We start from the raw sequence: 18,245 nt of genomic DNA, 5'->3' as shown, positions 1-18,245 counted from the left end.
CATGGCAGCCTCAGCCCAAATTATGTCACACACTCACCCCATGACGTATATGCCAGTAACCACGTGGAGTGCCAATGCGGAAATACAGCAAGGACACTCTGTGAACAGTGTGACAGGTAAAGTACAGGCATCAGGGGGGCACAATACATTTTGAGGGGCAACGGCCGGGGTTTCCGTCTTGTCTATAATTCGTGGTTATCGCACGCCATGATTATCGCACCTGACAACCAGATTGGCCCGAGATTTCCCAACATCTCAGATTGATACATTCAACCAATTTCCACCCAAAATGTTTTATCCGTTTCGCTAATATCAAAAAGGTTGGTCGATCGGCTGTCAAGTCAACAGAAGTATGGCCACTGTAATTCCCTCAAGGCCAATCCCCCCAACGCGCGCACACACACACACACACACACACACACGCACGCACGCACGCACGCACGCACACACACACACACGTGTCCTCCCCTTCACCTCCATCTCTACTAATCCCTGTTTTCACTACCTTATAGTGTGTCTGAGTCCTTATGCAGAGAAATAATGAGGAGAGAAAAGCTGAAAGAGAGGGAAGAAGATATTTGCCTCACCAGGATTGCACTTTTACAGTTTTTTACAATTGCTTGAGCACAATTTTCCAAAAAATTTAACATTTTTCAAAACACTTCACACAATTTTCACAACACCACACACAAGTAACACCTCAGATTATGTGCAAAATGGACCACATTAGTCAAAACTGTACACTTTCTTGCCTAAACCCTATTTTCTTGTCAAACAGATAAACATGTCATCATATGAGCAGATTCTGTTTAAATCATTGAAACACTCCAGTGTTTAACTTAAAACACTGTTAGCATTTCCATAGAGAAAGTGTAAAAATACATTCTTCAACACTACATGGTACAAGTTATTCAGAGCAATGAACATTTTTATTACTTTTCATCTATTCAAGTCCGTTTGTGACAATTTAAAGAAAACATTTATTCACAGTAAACAAAAAAACTTTTTGCAGTTATCATACTGTATTTGCTGAATATACCTTTGTACTCATAGGCTAACTGTAAAAACATAAATAATTCAGTTCAGGGCTGAAAAAAAATATAAACTCAAATTATTCTGGATGAAGATAGAATATATATATATATGGAATACTAAAGGTGGCCATAGACCTGACAATTATCGACAGATTCCACATAAGCACAATTTTATCTCTAATTGAATCTGATTATAGATACATTTGTCTATTCATGGAAGCTGCCCATACACTACAGGCCGATTCTGCGTCCGCACCACTGCTGCCCCCCAGAGTATAAATGTAACCACCTTTTTCACTCCTAGAATACTGCAGTTATAAATATGGCTTTTTCTTGTGAAGCAGAAAAAAAATGCATGCAAAAATGTATGCATCTTTATGTGCACATTTTACAGCAGTTTGATATACCTTTATTGTAAAAATGCATGAGCATAGACAGGCCCTTAGGCCCCGTTCAGACTGCAGAACGTGGACCGCAATGCATGCGGACCGCAACGCGTACGAACGCACGCCATCCGCGTTCGTATGCGTTGCGTGGCTGATCCCATCACTGAAAAGTGAATGGGACAGCCACGTGTTTTTACAAAAAATGCATGCAGCATGCGTTCCCGGACCGCACAGGTCCGGAACGCATGCAGTGTGAACATCAGACATTGCACTCTATGCAATGTCTGATGTCGTGCATGTCGGCCACCTGCACGCGTTTCCAAAACGCGGCTGGAAACACGTGCAGTGTGAACGGGGCCTTACTGTAATTTTTAAAATTTACTTTATTTCCTCTTTTCATAATTTTTCACTGTAGATCCAAGTTTCTATGCAGATTCTCCCCCCCCCCCGCCCCCTTTCTTCCTTCTACTGCTGACCCAAACATGTGTGTTACAGTAGAGAGAAGCCAGAGGACTAAAGCTAAAACATACACACATCATATAAAAGTCTTTGGAAAATGAAAGATCACAGACCAATCTTACCACCCTTCATGTAGTATGAGAGCCATACTCTACACAGTCTATTCTATGGAGCTGAACTCCCCATCAGATAGAAATCTTAGCAACATGCTGCACACAAAGATGCTGTACAGACACAAAAGATCAGTATCTGCAAAAGATCTGTTCCTGCAAATTGCATTCATCATCTATGATATCTGCAGATCTCATACACACCTTGTTTACTGTAACAGACATTCATCTGCAGATCAGATCCACCAGGATGGATTTTCAGATCTGCAGAAGGTTGTCGGATCTGCAGATGAATATCTGTGTGTATGGGACCTGCAGATATCATAGACTATGAATGCAATTTGCAGGAACTGATCTTTTGCATGTGTACAGCATCTTTGTGTACAGCATCTTGCACAGATTTTTATCTGATGGGGAGTTCAGCTTAATAGAACAGACTGTGTAGAGTATGGCTCTCATACTACATGGTAGGGGGTAAAATTGGTCTGTGATCTTTCATTTCCCACAGACTTTTATCTGATGTGTGTACCCACCTTTACAGTAAAGACCTGGGTGGCGATGGTTTTCTTCAAAATCTAAAAATCCAGTTGCAATTGGACAACCACCCAGTGTGAGTAGTATCGATTTATGTGAAGTATTCACAAAAGGTTCCTACACACACTACTACACTGCTGACAGAAGATAGGTTCCTCACCTGTTCTCTTAACGAAATGCGCGAACTACTGATGCCACTGTGTACCTGCTTAGGTAAGGCTGAACTCTTAACCCAACCTCCCTCATTGTAAGCAGGGGTGTAAGCTAAGGTTTTTGTGGACTGCAGGCGAAAAATGGGTGTGGCTATTCCTCAGAAAGTGGGCGTGGCCATGACATGTGGGTGGTGCGGGAAGGGGGGACTGGGGGGGGGGTATTCACGCTGAAAAATGGGCGTGGTGGATTGGGGTGTGTGGCCATGACATTGTTTGGGGGGAACGTAACCGTAACCCCAAAGCAGCAAATACAGGGAGTGCAGAATTATTAGGCAAATGAGTATTTTGACCACATCATCCTCTTTATGCATGTTGTCTTACTCTAAGCTGTATAGGCTCGAAAGCCTACTACCAATTAAGCATATTAGGTGATGTGCATCTCTGTAATGAGAAGGGGTGTGGTCTAATGACACTTATTTCAGGTGTGCTTAATTATTAGGCAATCTCCTTTCCTTTGGCAAAATGGGTCAAAAGAAGAACTTGACAGGCTCAGAAAAGTCAAAAATAGTGAGATATCTTGCAGAGGGATGCAGCACTCTTAAAATTACAAAGCTTCTGAAGCGTGATCATCGAACAATCAAGCGTTTCATTCAAAATAGTCAACAGGGTCGCAAGAAGCGTGTGGAAAAACCAAGGCGCAAAATAACTGCCCATGAACTGAGAAAAATGAAGCATGCAGCTGCCAAGATGCCACTTGCCACCAGTTTGGCCATATTTCAGAGCTGCAACATCACTGGAGCGTCCAAAATCACAAGATGTGCAATACTCAGAGACATGGCCAAGGTAAGAAAGGCTGAAAGACGACCACCACTGAACAAGACACACAAGCTGAAACGTCAAGACTGGGTCAAGAAATATCTCAAGACTGATTTTTCTAAGGTTTTATGGACTCATGAAATGAGAGTGAGTCTGGATGGGCCAGATGGATGGGCCCGTGGCTGGATTGGTAAAGGGCAGAGAGCTCCAGTCCGACTCAGACGCCAGCAAGGTGGAGGTGGAGTACTGGTTTGGGCTGGTATCATCAAAGATGAGCTTGTGGGCCCTTTTCGGGTTGAGGATGGAGTCAAGCTCAACTCCCAGTCCTACTGCCAGTTTCTGGAAGACACCTTCTTCAAGCAGTGGTGCAGGAAGAAGTCTGCATCCTTCAAGAAAAACATGATTTTCATGCAGGACAATGCTCCATCACACGCGTCCAAGCACTCCACAACGTGGCTGGCAAGAAAGGGTATAAAAAGAAAAACTAATGACATGGCCTCCTTGTTCACCTCATCTGAACCCCATTGAGAACCTGTGGTCCATCATAAAATGTGAGATTTACAAGGAGGGAAAACAGTACACCTCTCTGAACAGTGTCTGGGAGGCTGTGGTTGCTGCTGCACGCAATGTTGATGGTGAACAGATCAAAACACTGACAGAATCCATGGATGGCAGGCTTTTGAGTGTCCTTGCAAAGAAAGGTGGCCATATTGGTCACTGATTTGTTTTTGTTTTGTTTTTGAATGTCAGAAATGTATATTTGTGAATGTTGAGATGTTATATTGGTTTCACTGGTAAAAATAAATAATTTAAATGGGTATATATTTGTTTTTTGTTAGGTTGCCTAACAATTATGCACAGTAATAGTCACCTGCACACACAGATATCCCCCTAAAATAGCTAAAACTAAAAACAAACTAAAAACTACTTTAAAAAATATTCAGCTTTGATATTAATTAGTTTTTTGGGTTCATTGAGAACATGGTTGTTGTTCAATAATAAAATTATACCTCAAAAATACAACTTGCCTAATAATTCTGCACTCCCTGTATAGCCAACTATGGACTATTAAATAATAAATGTAGCAACAGTTACCCCAGACACCAGAAAATAGAACGCAATGTGGGCAACATTTCGCCAGAAAAAAAACGCAATTTGGGACACATTTCAGCAGAAAACAAATGCAATTTGGGCCACATTTCAGCAGAAAACAAAACACAATTTCAATTTGGGCAACATTTCAGCAAAAAAAAAAAACCAAGAATTTACTCACCTGGCTGGCAGAAGTCTCCTCTCCCGGCCAGGCCGGCCTCTGGTGCGCAGCTCCCCCAGAGATGCTGCGCCTCCAATCTCCCACGCTGACAGGCAGAGCAGGGCTATGGGAAGATGGCATCTGAAATAGTCTCCAGTACAGGGCTTCGGACGCCATCTTCCCGTAGCCCTGCTCTGCCTATTAGACGATGCGGCCAGCCCAGTGCAGAGCGGACAACAGTGTGACGTCACGGAGCCTCCGAGGCCCCTAAAAACATGAGGCCCCAAGCGGCCGCTTGGTCTGCTTGGTGCCTGGCGGTGCCCCTGATTGTAAGTCCATGGTTTATTACATGGTCCACAAGCGTAGCACGAATTTCATTCGAAAGATTTTGTTGCCTTCTTTATCCACGTCTTATGCCTCCTCCGGGTCTTCCTCTGCCTCCACCTCGTTCTGTCTGGATGCTTCCTCCCATCCGCACTCACCCTCCACCTCCACCTGGTTCTGTCTGGATGCTTCCTCCCATCCACACTCTCCCTCTTCCTCCGCCTCCACCTGGTTCTGTCTGGATGCTTCCTCCCATCCGCACTCTCCCTCTTCCTCCGCCTCCACCTGGTTCTGTCTGGATGCTTCCTCCCATCCACACTCTCCCTCTTCCTCCGCCTCCACCTCCACCTTGTTCTGTCTAGATGCTTCCTCCCATCCGCACTCTCCCTCTTCCTCCGCCTCCACCTCCACCTGGTTCTGTCTGGATGCTTCCTCCTATTCGCACTCTCCCTCTTCCTCTGCCTCTACCTCCACCTGGTTCTGTCTGGATGCTTCCTCCCATCCACACTCTCCCTCTTCCTCCGCCTCCACCTCCACCTTGTTCTGTCTAGATGCTTCCTCCCATCCGCACTCTCCCTCTTCCTCCGCCTCCACCTCCACCTGGTTCTGTCTGGATGCTTCCTCCTATTCGCACTCTCCCTCTTCCTCCGCCTCCACCTCCACCTGGTTCTGTCTGGATGCTTTCTCCCATCCGCACTCTCCCTCTTCCTCCGCCTCCACCTCCACCTGGTTCTGTCTGGATGCTTCCTCCCATCCGCACTCTCCCTCTTGCTCTGACACCATCCATTTTTGTTGAAGATCGGCATCTTGTTGCCTATTTTTATAGTGTTTAAAAACCTGATTGGTGTGTGCATAATTATGCACTTGTGTGTGTGCACACCTGGTGACTGTGTTTAACCAATTGGCTCATGTGAGTGTTCATTTGAGAGCCTTTGCTTTGATATTGCAAGGAAGTGTCTATATGAATGATTTTTGAGTCAAATGTACAGAAATTGTGTTTAGTGTTTTGAAAATCACTGTGTGTAGAGTTTTGCAAAAAGTGTGAAGCTGACAAGGTGCTTATAGTTGTGCCGATTTGAGAATGTATTTTGCTCTTTGAGTGTTAGGTTCTGTAAATTGTGGGAAAGTTGTAATTTTAGTGTGTAAGCATTCGAAAAAAAAAACTGTATTTAGCTTTCCTGTGTGACAAGAAGACACAGCCAGCCAGCACTAGGGAAAGAGGGAAACAAAGGTGAATGAAGGAGGCTGGTGCACACCAAGAGTGCTTCAGAGCGCTGGGCTAATGTTACCCTATGAGGCTGTTCCCACAGCAGCGTTGTTATTTTTTTAAAATCGCAAACATGCTGCAGGTAGCATTGGAGCGATTCTTTCAAAAATCGCTTCACAAAGTCACATTCGCAAATTGCTAGCGATTGCTATTGTGATTTTGTCGTGCACTAGCCCAGAGATAGGAGAAGTGGAGTGAGACTGAGAATAGCCTGAGATGGAGCAGAGAGCTAATCTGTATTGCAGTCCTACATTACACAGAGGCTAGTTGCCAGTAATAGGACTGCTGTCCCTGCCAGTCTCTCTCACAAGTCAGAAAGCAGCAATCCTGGAGTCTAGGGACTGTCAAAACTTTTCAACCTGTTTAACACCTTATCTGCACATGCAGTCATTTTAACAATGAGGAGAGACCAGACAGATTTTTTTCTCATAGACCCTCCTCTGCATCATGCTGTGTATATTTACCAGCTTGCCTGCCCTCTAATTGCACTTTTATCAGCTAGCCTAGTGTTTCACATTGCCTTACAACAACACACCTGAATACACCAGACACAGGACCAGCCCTAAATCACTGAATAAAAGGCGGCCTCGGGGGCAGTCCATGCCTGGCTGCTACACTCAGTCTCTACATCCACGCAGTTACCAGTAGCAGAGAGAGAGGAACTGAATGAATCAGTGAAGGGTCAGGACTCAGGAGCTGATGCTGTACTCAGATGGATCCCTGAGTGAGCTGGAACTGAGTGAGGTAGGACGAGTGCCTTCTCTCACTGACTCATTCATAAAGGTGCCCATACACTCGTCAGATTGGCAGCAGATAGATAAGAAATGCATCTGATGATCTATCTGATGCGCTTTTAGAACATTTTTTACCAGGATAGAATTCCAATAGATTTCAGTTTGAAATCTATTGAAATTTGATCTGATGGCATTTTTTTGCCATCAGATTTCCATTAAGGCCAATGCAAACTGATAAGCAATCTCATCAGATCGACCTAAATTTTCCACCTTGCCAGTTCGATGGAAATCCATCGAAATCGATCGAAATCGGCCATCGATCAGTCGATTGGCCAACCGATTTGCGATCGATCGATCCCGATCGATCGGTCGGCCAGAAACTCGGCTGAGTGTATGGGCCCCTTTACTGTGGTTCTTTGAATCATTGAGCTGAAGGAACTGAATGAATCAGTTATGAGTCCAGTCAGCCACTGCTGTTAGCTGCTGCTGTAAACTGATCTCTGAGTGAGCTGAGAGGCATTTCTTCTCTCACTACTCAGTGCAGCAGCGCCCTTCCCTCCTCCTGCCGCTCTAGGCAAGAATTTGTACCTGCCTGGTGGTTGAGACGGCTGATACATACACACACACATAAAGAGTAGAGAAACCGAGAGCCCAATATAGTGTAGTATGTTAAGCATAAATGAAGTAAAGGTTATCGTGAGAAAATTATACTCACAAACATGGGTTACCACACAGGCAACCACTGTATAGGCAGGTGAGGAGATTAGACCTGTCCTCACTCAGGGATAAGAAGTCGCTCTCTGTAGATGCGAAAGGGGGTAGATCACCCCTCCACCAGGGGTGGACACGGTATAGCAGTAGGAGAACAGAGGCGCCAGCAGGATAAAAGTGGATAAAAACTTTAAAATTTGCTGGGAGGAAGTGGTGGACTTACCTCCATAAAGCAGACACGAAAGACTGTCTGAATAGTAGTCACATTTATTAATTAGTACCCCAAAACAGTGCAACGCGTTTCGCAGGCCCAGCCCGCTTCATCAGGCAATAAAAATGGGGACAAGACAGAATTTCAGCAATAGCAGGTGTAGCGCCTCAGTGCCACTGAGACAGTCTTTCGTGTCTGCTTTATGGAGGTAAGTCCACCACTTCCTCCCAGCAAATTTTAAAGTTTTTATCCACTTTTATCCTGCTGGCGCCTCTGTTCTCCTACTGCTATACACACACACATGCATACATACATCCGATTTTATATACTGTATATAGATTGTGCTGCAGCTCAGATTTCTATCATTCCACATAACCGCCATCATTGGTGACACAAACCGGTTTTACAACTCACTGAAAACATTCCTCAGTTGCTGCTCAGTGATTCTCACCCTGAGCTTATCTCATGTGGCTCTGATGAGCGGACTCTTGTTCACAGGACACAGACATCACTCCCTAAATAATACTCCAGTGGGGTCCTATCAGGACAACAGGGGGGCATGCACTTGGTTCAGTCTGATCTGATATTTGGAGAGGCTCTCTCATATTGCCAAACATGATAAATATATAAATACATCTAAATAGTTAGCAACATGTTCAAAACATTATTGCGTTCAACTTGTAAAGGACAACTGAAGTTAGAGGTATACAGAGGTTGCCATATTTATTTCCTTTTAAGCAATACCAGTTCCCTGGCGGTCCTGATGATCCTCTGCCTCTAATACTATTAGCCATAGCCCCTGAACAAGCATGCAGCAGATCAGATGTTTCTGACATTATTGTCAAATCTGACAAGATTAGCTGAATGCTTATTCCTGGTGTTATTCAGACACTGCTGCAGCCAAATACATCCGGAGGACTGAAAGGAAATTAATATGGCAGCCTCCATATCCCTCTCAGGTCAGTTGTCCTTTCAAAAGCAAGCCTTTCATATTTCTGTTATATGTACATGTAAAATCAATAATGTAGTGAGTTTAGTGACATGTAGAATGCAGTAAATTATTCGGGATACTCACTTTTATGGTAATTATCCTGGGTTCAGCATCAGAAACACTTCCTATATCTATACATAGGGTACCCAATGCGAATTGTTAATAAAAATCAGACACAATATTAGTGTGTGGGGAGGATTGCAGACTCTTACCCCACCTCCCTTGTGGCTCCGCCCCCTCCATTTCTTGGCAGACTTCTCAGGTATTCTGCTGTAGGTCAGCAACCCTTTGCCCCGGACATACATGTCTACGCATGCGCAGTATGCCAGGTGAATGCCCTGTGACCGCGCTCCCCACTCGTCTCCTTTTATGTGCACATGCTGGGAGCGCAGTCACAAGGCACCCACCCATCTGACATACTGCGCATGCGTAGACACGTGTATATCTGGATCAAAGGGCGCCGTCTTACAGGAGAATACCGGAGGGAAGTGCGGTAAGAGTCTGCACACCTCCGCACACATTAAAGAAAACCTGTAACTACAAAAAGTTCCCCTGGGGGGTACTCACCTCGGGTGGAGGAAGCCTCCAGATCCTATCAAGGCTTCCCCCGTTCTCCTTTGTCCCACGGTGGTCTCGCTGTGCCCCTCCGAACAGCGGGGATGTAAGTATTTACCTTCCCGGCTCCAGCGCAGATGCAGTATCACATACATCAAAGGTCAGCGCAGGTTTAGAAAGTCATTATATGTAGGGAATGGTAAATTCTTCACCACAATATATCAAATGCTCAGAGGTAGGTATCCGCCAAACATCAAAACAAGAAAAGGCTTACCAGCTCCCAGCAACCCACATTATAAGGTTGTAAAATGGATCAGGTCACAGATAACGTCCAGGGAACATCAGACATCGTGAAGATCCAGTGGACATCCGTATGGAGGTAAAGTTTCAGGAATTTATATAGGAAAATAAAAACGGCAATATCTAAGCGTAACTCGTTTATTTAGATAAAATTGCTTTAAAAGGCAGTAGATATAAAAACAATAACTCACATACGGGGCCCATAAACTGGGAACCCCGGAAGATTAGCGCGCATGTAATGGTCAATCATAGATAAATAGACAATGGTGCCGCCTATTACCTTCCCGACCGGTTTCGCTGTCTTGCGTCATCAGGGGAGAAAAGGCGAACAGGCGGCAGGCACTAAATTTATAACTTTTAGTCTGGGAAAAGAGGGTGAGGTGAAAGAAAACTCCCTCAGAAGGGCATCACTAATCAAAATAGGAAAGAGTCACCCAAATGTGTAAATAAAGTGAAAAACAGAACAATATGCAAATAGCATATTAATAGCAAAGATGCAGTATCGGCTCTCTGCTCGAAGATAGGCGGAAATAACCGATCGCTGTCGCCTGCGTAGAAGAGCGGACCCAACAGAGATCGGCTATTCCCGTTTATTTCCGTGCTGAGAGCCACAACATCTCCCCCATATATCAAGGCTTGTCGAGGGAGGATTGCGGGATGCTTCGGAGGAGCCAGCGCTGGACTGCCTGCAGCTACAGGGGAGGGGGAAGCCTCATTGGGACCCTGAGACTCCCCCCTCCCGAGGTGATACCCCCCCGGGGGGAGGGTTTTTTTTAGTACAGAGTCTCTTTAATATAATGTCCTTTAAGACCCTGTTCACAGTGCTCAGTTGTTTTGCAGAGTATTTCTGCATGTCAACTGACTCCCTATACAGTTCTATGGGCCTGTTCACAGTCCGGTGCTGTAACTGATCGCGTTATTCCTTGCTGTATTAAAGTCTTCTCCAGTCTTGTCTTTGTATTAGGACTCTTTCACAGTGCAACGTTAAAGTCGCACGTTAAACCAACACGTAACGTAGACTAACTCACAGCAATGAAAAATCAATGGCCTGTTCACAGTGCACACGTTGCGTTGGTGTCTAACGCTGCGCGTTATATGAAAGTGCTGCATGCCGTGCGTTATACACGTTATCAGCTGCGTTAGACTGTTTGCACATGCTCAGTAATGACCTGGAGACATACTATTCATTGCCTGTATTTTCTACTGTATATGCTGTATGCATTGGTAACGCTGCAGTGTGACTTTTTGGCCGTGTTGCGTTGTTAGTTTGCGTTGCGACTTTAACGTCGCATCAAACCGCAACGTCCTGATGTGAAAGTAGCCTAAAAGTCTATGTCCAGTCTCCATGGGAGTTCACACTCATTATAATGCACACGTTATGCATACGACCACTGTGAGCCTATCCTTAAATTGGTAATTAACACTCCCCTTCCCAGTGATAGGCTGTTTAGATATGCCGAATTCACCCCCCGCCACCACCACACCCACAGCATTCTGGGACACCAGTACTGACTTCAGGACTCTCCGCAAACAAACATTCTGCAGAGATCACCTGACAGGACTAAAGATGATACAACCTGTAATAAAATTCAGAATGTAAATCAGGTTGAGGAAAGATTTTACAATGGCGCTTACTACATAATTTATAAATGAATATAGTAAAAAAAAATATTTTTTTTATTTAAAAAAATTAATTTTATTCTTTGCTATTTTCACTACAGTTCCACTTTAGTCACCCTGTATTATAACTAACACTCCCAACACTCCCACGTCCTCCACACCTGCCTCCTCCACTGTCTCGTCAGAACTCAGGGGAGTCCCACGCCCTCCACACCAGCCTCCTCCACTGTCTCGTCAGAACTCAGGAGAGTCCCACATCCTCCACACCAGCCTCCTCCACTGTCTCGTCATAACTCAGGGGAGTCCCACGCCCTCCACACCAGCCTCCTCCACTGTCTCGTCAGAACTCAGGAGAGTCCCACGCCCTCCACACCAGCCTCCTCCACTGTCTCTTTAGAACTCAGGGGTGTCCCACGCCCTCCACACCAGCCTCCTTCACTGTCTCTTCAGAACTCAGGGGTGTCCCACATCCTCCACACCAGCCTCCTCCACTGTCTCGTCAGAACTCAGGGGAGTCCCACGTCCTCCACACCAGCCTCCTCCACTGTCTCGTCAGAACTCGGGGAGTCCCACGCCCTCCACACCAGCCTCATTCACTGTCTCGTCAGAACTCAGGGGAATCCCACGCCCTCCACACCAGCCTCCTTCACTGTCTCTTCAGAATTTAGGGGAGTCCCACATCCTCCTTACCCGCCTCCTCCACAGTCTCTTCAGAGCTCAGGGGGAGTCCCACGTCCTCCACACCAGCCTCCTCCACTGTCTCGTCAGAGCTCAGGGGGAGTCCCACGTCCTCCACACCTGCCTCCTCCACTATCTCGTCAGAACTCGGGGAGTCCCACGTCCTCCACACCAGCCTCCTCCACTGTCTCGTCAGAGCTCAGGGGGAGTCCCACGTCCTCCACACCAGCCTCCTCCACTGTCTCGTCAGAACTCGGGGAGTCCCACGTCCTTCACACCAGCCTCCTCCACTGTCTCGTCAGAACTCGGGGAGTCCCACGTCCTCCACACCCGCCTCCTCCACCGTGTCGTCACAACTCAGGGGGAGTCCCACGCCCTCCACACCTGCCTCCTCCACTGTCTCATCAGAACTCATGGGGAGTCCCACATTCTCCACACCCGCCTCCTCCGTCGTCTCGTCGTCAGAACTTACGGGGAAGCCCACATCCTCCACCTCCATCGTCTCGTCAGAACTTGTGGGAGGGGCAGCAGAGGGCTTGCATGGAGGTCTGAGGATGGGAGCACGACAATACAACACTGGAATGCAGACAGGTGATATAATACCGGTACACTCTACCATTGCCAAACTCTGCAGGGGAGGTGAGGGGACCATCAGATGAGGGAACCCTGTTCGAGGTACTCTGTATGGCAGTCACTATAATATGGGGCCATAAAATAGGGATACCACATAGGGGAAAACATTTAGAGCCATTATAATGGGGGCGCTTTACAGGCCAGGTGAAGCATCAGTTTGCACTGTATAAATTGGAGACAGGATTAGAGATTAGGAATACTATACAGGTCATTATAAATGGAGGCACTAAAAGGGAAACACACGGAAACGAGCCAGCTAAGAAGAATATATGGAATAGAGATAAAGAATAAACACCCCGCACAAGACAGAAAAACGAGCAACAAATACAAAAAGCATAAAATTCCTTTATTTAAAAATCAGATCCCATCACCATACATGGCAGCAGCTCCATAACTGATGTGCTGTGATAATCGGTATAAAATAGACAAATATAAATTGTAGGTGAGCTATGGTCACACTGTTTATTTAAAAATGTTAATAGGTAAAACTAAAAAATATATATATCTTGAATTTTGCCTTTTTTCCCCTTAAAATATGAAACAAAACAGTATGTGAAGTGTAAGTTGTGCAGAGAGAGCAGCCATTCTATGTGCCAGTTGGCAGCCATTCTATGGGCTAGATTCACAAAAGGGTGCTAACTTACCGTAGTTAGCACGCCTAAAAGCCCCTTAGCACGCCTAAAGCCCTTTAGGACGCGCAAAGGCAAAGTTTAGCGTTGCGCGGTGCGCAATATCGCACTGAGTGCGATCAAAAACGTTGCACCCGGTGCGCCCAAAAGGTCGCATGGTGCGACGTTTTGGGCGCACCCGGTGCAACATTTTGATCGCACATGGTGCAATGTTTTTCGGGTGCACCACGCTAAACTTTGCGCGTGATCAATAAAAGCTTTAAGCGTGCTAACTGCTTTAAGCGTGCTAACTGCCCTAGTTAGCACTCCCAAAGCTTTTAGGCTCAGTTAGCACCCTTTTGTGAATCTAGCCCTATGTGTCAGTTAGCAGCCATTCTGTGTGTCAGTTAGCAGCTATAAGCGGTGATGAAGTTGTGGCTGAAGCAATAGGGACAGAGCTGAGATGTGACAACTGCTCTGGGCCAGAAGGGGACAACAGCCTCTCGATGTGACGTGGTGACTCTCCAGCTTCTATCCGTGTGCTATCCCTGTGTAGCGTTGTCCGTGCTGAACCGTTGTGCGCATGTGCGCACTGCGCAGCACGGACAACGCTACACAGGGATAGCGCAGGACCAGGGAGCCGAGCGTGCGGTGGGTCAGCGGGCGGCGCACGCGCGCTTTGGAGGGTGCGGCGGCGGGTGCGCGCGCGCGGTGACACTGCGGCGGAGAGTGGGAGGGGAGTGGAGGAGAGGGGATGGGGATTCCACACAGACCTAGAGCCCGTTTTTAAACGGGCTTAGGTCACCTAGTACACATATAATACACATTACCTGTTATCAATTGTGCATTAATCTACTTATACAAGACTTGTAGTTTAGATGAAATAAGGGAAAATACCTGCTGAACCGACTCATAGTTCCTCATCTCCTCCTCACTGACCTCCAGCTGCCTGCTCACACTTAATCTGGAACACTCCTCCTTTAGTCACATGGGCATGCAGGAGGGAGAGTGATTTCTGTCAGCTGAAGCCACTCCACTGACTACACCCCCAGCTACGCTGACTACACAACCAGCTACACTGACTATACTACACTGACGACACACCCAGCTACACTGACGACACACCCAGCTACGCTGACTACACACCCAGCTAGGCAGCTACACTAAACACTACACTGACTACACACCCAGCTACCCTGACTACACACCCAGCTACCTTGACTACACTCCCAGCTACGCTGACTACACACCCAGCTACGCTGACTACACACCCAGCTACGCTGACTACACACCCGGCTACACTAACTACACACCCGGCTACCCTGACTACACCCCCAGCTACACTGACTACACACCCAGCTACGCTGACTACACACCCAGCTACACTAACTACACACCCGGCTACCCTGACTACACCCCCAGCTACGCTGACTACACTCCCAGCTACAATGACTACACACTCGGCTACACTGACTAGACTGACTACACTCACAGCTACATTACACTCCCTACCGATGCCCTCACCAATTTAGGGTGCTCCAACGATCTCTGTGGTGTGCAGTCCTGGCCATGTGACATGGAGCTCGCTGTCCCCACTTTTCAGCATTGTGGTGCAGCCAGGAGCGGGTCAAGTGGCAAGTGCCCATAGGAAGCCAAGCCCCGTGATGACCGGAACTCCCACAGCCCCTGTGCAGTTCAGCCGCTGCAGTCCAGATGCATCTCCCGCGGCAGCACCTGCACATGAAAAAGCTGCCGCAGTAGCTCCGTTCACCACCGAGCAGGAGCTCACAGCAGGAGGTCACCCAGCAGGAGGAGCAGCAATGGCAGGTCATAGTGAGAGGAGCAGCAGCAGAAGGTCACAGAGGGAGGTTAACAGCGGTAGTCACAGTTGAAGGTCAAAGACAGCCGGCGCGGGGCAGCAGCAGCAGTCCCAGTGGGAGGTGACAGTGGGGAGCAGCAGCAGCAGTCACAGTGGGAGCAGCAGCAGCGGGAGGTCATGCAGCAGGAGGTCACGAGAGGATCTGCAGCGGTTGATCACAGCAGGAGGTCGCGCACTGGGAGGTCACAGCAGGAGGAGCAGCAGTGGGAGGTCATCCAGTCAGAGGAAATCCAGAGCCTGGAACACACTAGCAGAAGGATCTCAAAGACTGCCAGATTCCCGCCAGACCCTGTCACACCCCAGATCAGAGCATGCTGGTTCCGTAAGAGCTGTGGAGGGGGACGCCCAACACCTGGCCATACATTCCTGCCTTACATTTACACTATAAGATGCAATGACTCCCCCCCCCATTCTGGGGACAAAAAAAGTGCATCTTATAGTCCGAAAAATACGGTATGTTATCTCACACCTCCTGGTTGCTTCTCTTCCCACATATCTTTATAGAACCTTCTCCTACACATAATGCAGCATGGAGAGGCTCAGTGGTGAAGTTTGCTGTGAAGGTGTGGAGGAGTCTGATCGGGACACACAGATCATAAAAGGACAGCCGCCCCGCCTCATAATCCAGATATATCCCGACTCTATTACTGGAGACATCGGGTAACTGGATACCTTTCCTGTCATGTTGCACTCCACACTGATTATTATACCTGTACAAACCCCAGGACTTGTTATTACATCCAATCCCTGACTGCTCTCCTCTCCTGTCTATACTCGGGTGACACATTCCTACACCCCATTCCTCTAATGTACTGATATCCACTTCCCAGTAATGTCGCCCTGAGGAGAAACTCTGTCTGCTGATCACCTGGCAGTACACCTGAAATCTCTCTGGTGTTTCTGGGCGATTCTGGCTGATATCTGACCAGGATACAATTTTCATGTCATCTGATATATGTAGATCATTATGAGCTGTGTTTATATCCAGTGATATGTCTGTAGCCTCCTGTAGGATGCAGCCTCCAGTTACCCCGGCTATTATATCAGATAACCCTGTGTGTAATGTGTGTGAGATGAGAGCCACATCCAGATCCCGCCCATCAGGTCTCTCTCTGTCCTCCTTATCCCCCTCCTCAGTGTCACACAAGTCACCTGTGTGTGATTCCTGTAAGACAGTCAGTGGGTCAGTCATGTTACACAGCTCCTCAATGTGACACATCTTCCTGGACAGCTCGGCCTTCTTTATTTCCAGCTGCTGAATGAAATCAGCCAATGCCAGAGAAAGCTCCTCCTCCTGCCTGGAGACCTCTCTCAGGACTCTCTTCTCCAGGTCATCCAGCTGTCTCCTGAGGTCTCTAAACAGGCCAGTGACTCTCTCTGTAACACCAGATGACTTTTCATGGACTTTTCTTTTGTTCCCCTGCAGCCTCTGGACTTCTTTCTCAGTCTCCTCTGTCTTAGTGATCAGTTCCTGCAGATCATTTCTTAGTAGCTGCTTCTTCTTCTCAGAAGCCTCATCCAGCATCTCCACATTGTGACCCTTGTGGCCTCCGGCCAAACTGCAGGACACACAGATACAGGCGGAGTCCACAGTGCAGTAATATTTATACAGTTCTCTATGGACAGAGCATTTCCTGTTCTCCAGGGAAGTGGTGGGGTCACACAAGACGTGTTCTGGTGACTTGCTGTGGACTCTCAGGTGATTGTCACACAGAGAAGCTTCACAATGCAGACAGGACTTAACAGCCGGTATAGGAGAGTGAATACAGTAAGTACAGAAGACTCCAGTATCTTCCTGATCTGGCTGAGCAGAGCGGAAACTCTCCACAATGTTGCACAGTTATGTTCCTCTGCAGTGCCGGCCGTTCCTGAAACTCTTCTCTGCATTTAGGACAGGAATAAACTCCAGACCCCTCCTGTGTATCCAACACCTGATCTATACAGAGCCGGCAGAAGTTGTGTCCACATCTCAGGGTCACAGGATCTGTATAAATGCTCAGACAGATGGAACATTTCAGCTCCTTCCTCAGATCAGCAGACGCCATTCCTGACAGCAGAGGAGAGAAATGAAAGTGAAAGTCTGAGAAGTGCAGAAACTAGAGGGAGTCTCACATTCCTGTACAGGGTGTGGTGGAGACAACCTCCCAGCCCCCCTGTATGGCAAATACACGTACACTTAAAGGGGTTCTGTAGCGTTTTAAAAACAAAAAGAGTCACTTACCTGAGACTTCTACCCCCTGCAGATGATCTGTCCCGCGCTGTCACTCAAAGATCCTCTTGTCCCCTGCCGCGGGTGACTTTCCATTTATTCATATAACTAGAAGAAAGCCACTGCGCCTATGCTGCCGTGGCTTGCGCGTCCTCGCTCCCGCTCGTGTCTCCGGGAGCGTCCTGCGCAGGCGCAGTACGAAGTTTTCTCATACTTCGCCTGCGCAGGAAGCTTCCAGAAACGCGAGCGGCAGTGAGGATGCGCATGGCCGCGCAGGCGCAGTGGCATTCGTCTAGTTAGACAAATGACAAGTGACCTGCGGCGAAGGACATGAGGATCCTTGAGTGACGGCACGTGACAGAACATCTGCAGGGGGCCAGTAGAAGCCCCAGGTAAGTGACACTTTTTGTTTTTTGAAATACTACAGAACCCCTGTAAGGGACAGGTGTGAGTTTAAGAAAAAAATCTACTTACCTGGGGCTTCCTCCAGCCCCTTGCAGCCTATCTGTCCCTTGCCGCAGCTCCCATAGCTCCTAACTGTCCTTCTTTCTTCCTCATTTGTCAATCTTTCAGGACTGATGTGCAGCTCTGTGTAGATATTTGTATTTTTCTACTGAAAAATGAGTTTATTGAACTCTAAACTTTATTCCCATTCTTTAAATTGATATATATCTCAATTTGAATATGAAGGACAATGAACCAGAATTGAAGGGACCAGTGTGGTTTAAATTATAAAACAACATATTTTTCTTACGAACTCTTTATGATATGCGTGACTAGGG

At 47.2% G+C, this 18,245-nt stretch overlaps 1 pseudogene; it reads right to left on the bottom strand.

The window, feature by feature from the left end:
• Positions 1 to 14,012: 14,012 nt before the first annotated feature.
• On the bottom strand, positions 14,013 to 17,299 carry LOC137519218 (E3 ubiquitin/ISG15 ligase TRIM25-like; annotated as a pseudogene).
• Between the last annotated feature and the right edge of the window lie 946 nt (positions 17,300 to 18,245).

The sequence above is a fragment of the Hyperolius riggenbachi genome, chromosome 5 (assembly GCF_040937935.1).
Source record: "Hyperolius riggenbachi isolate aHypRig1 chromosome 5, aHypRig1.pri, whole genome shotgun sequence".
Lineage (NCBI taxonomy): Eukaryota > Metazoa > Chordata > Amphibia > Anura > Hyperoliidae > Hyperolius > Hyperolius riggenbachi.
This window is presented reverse-complemented; position numbering and strand designations above follow the sequence as displayed.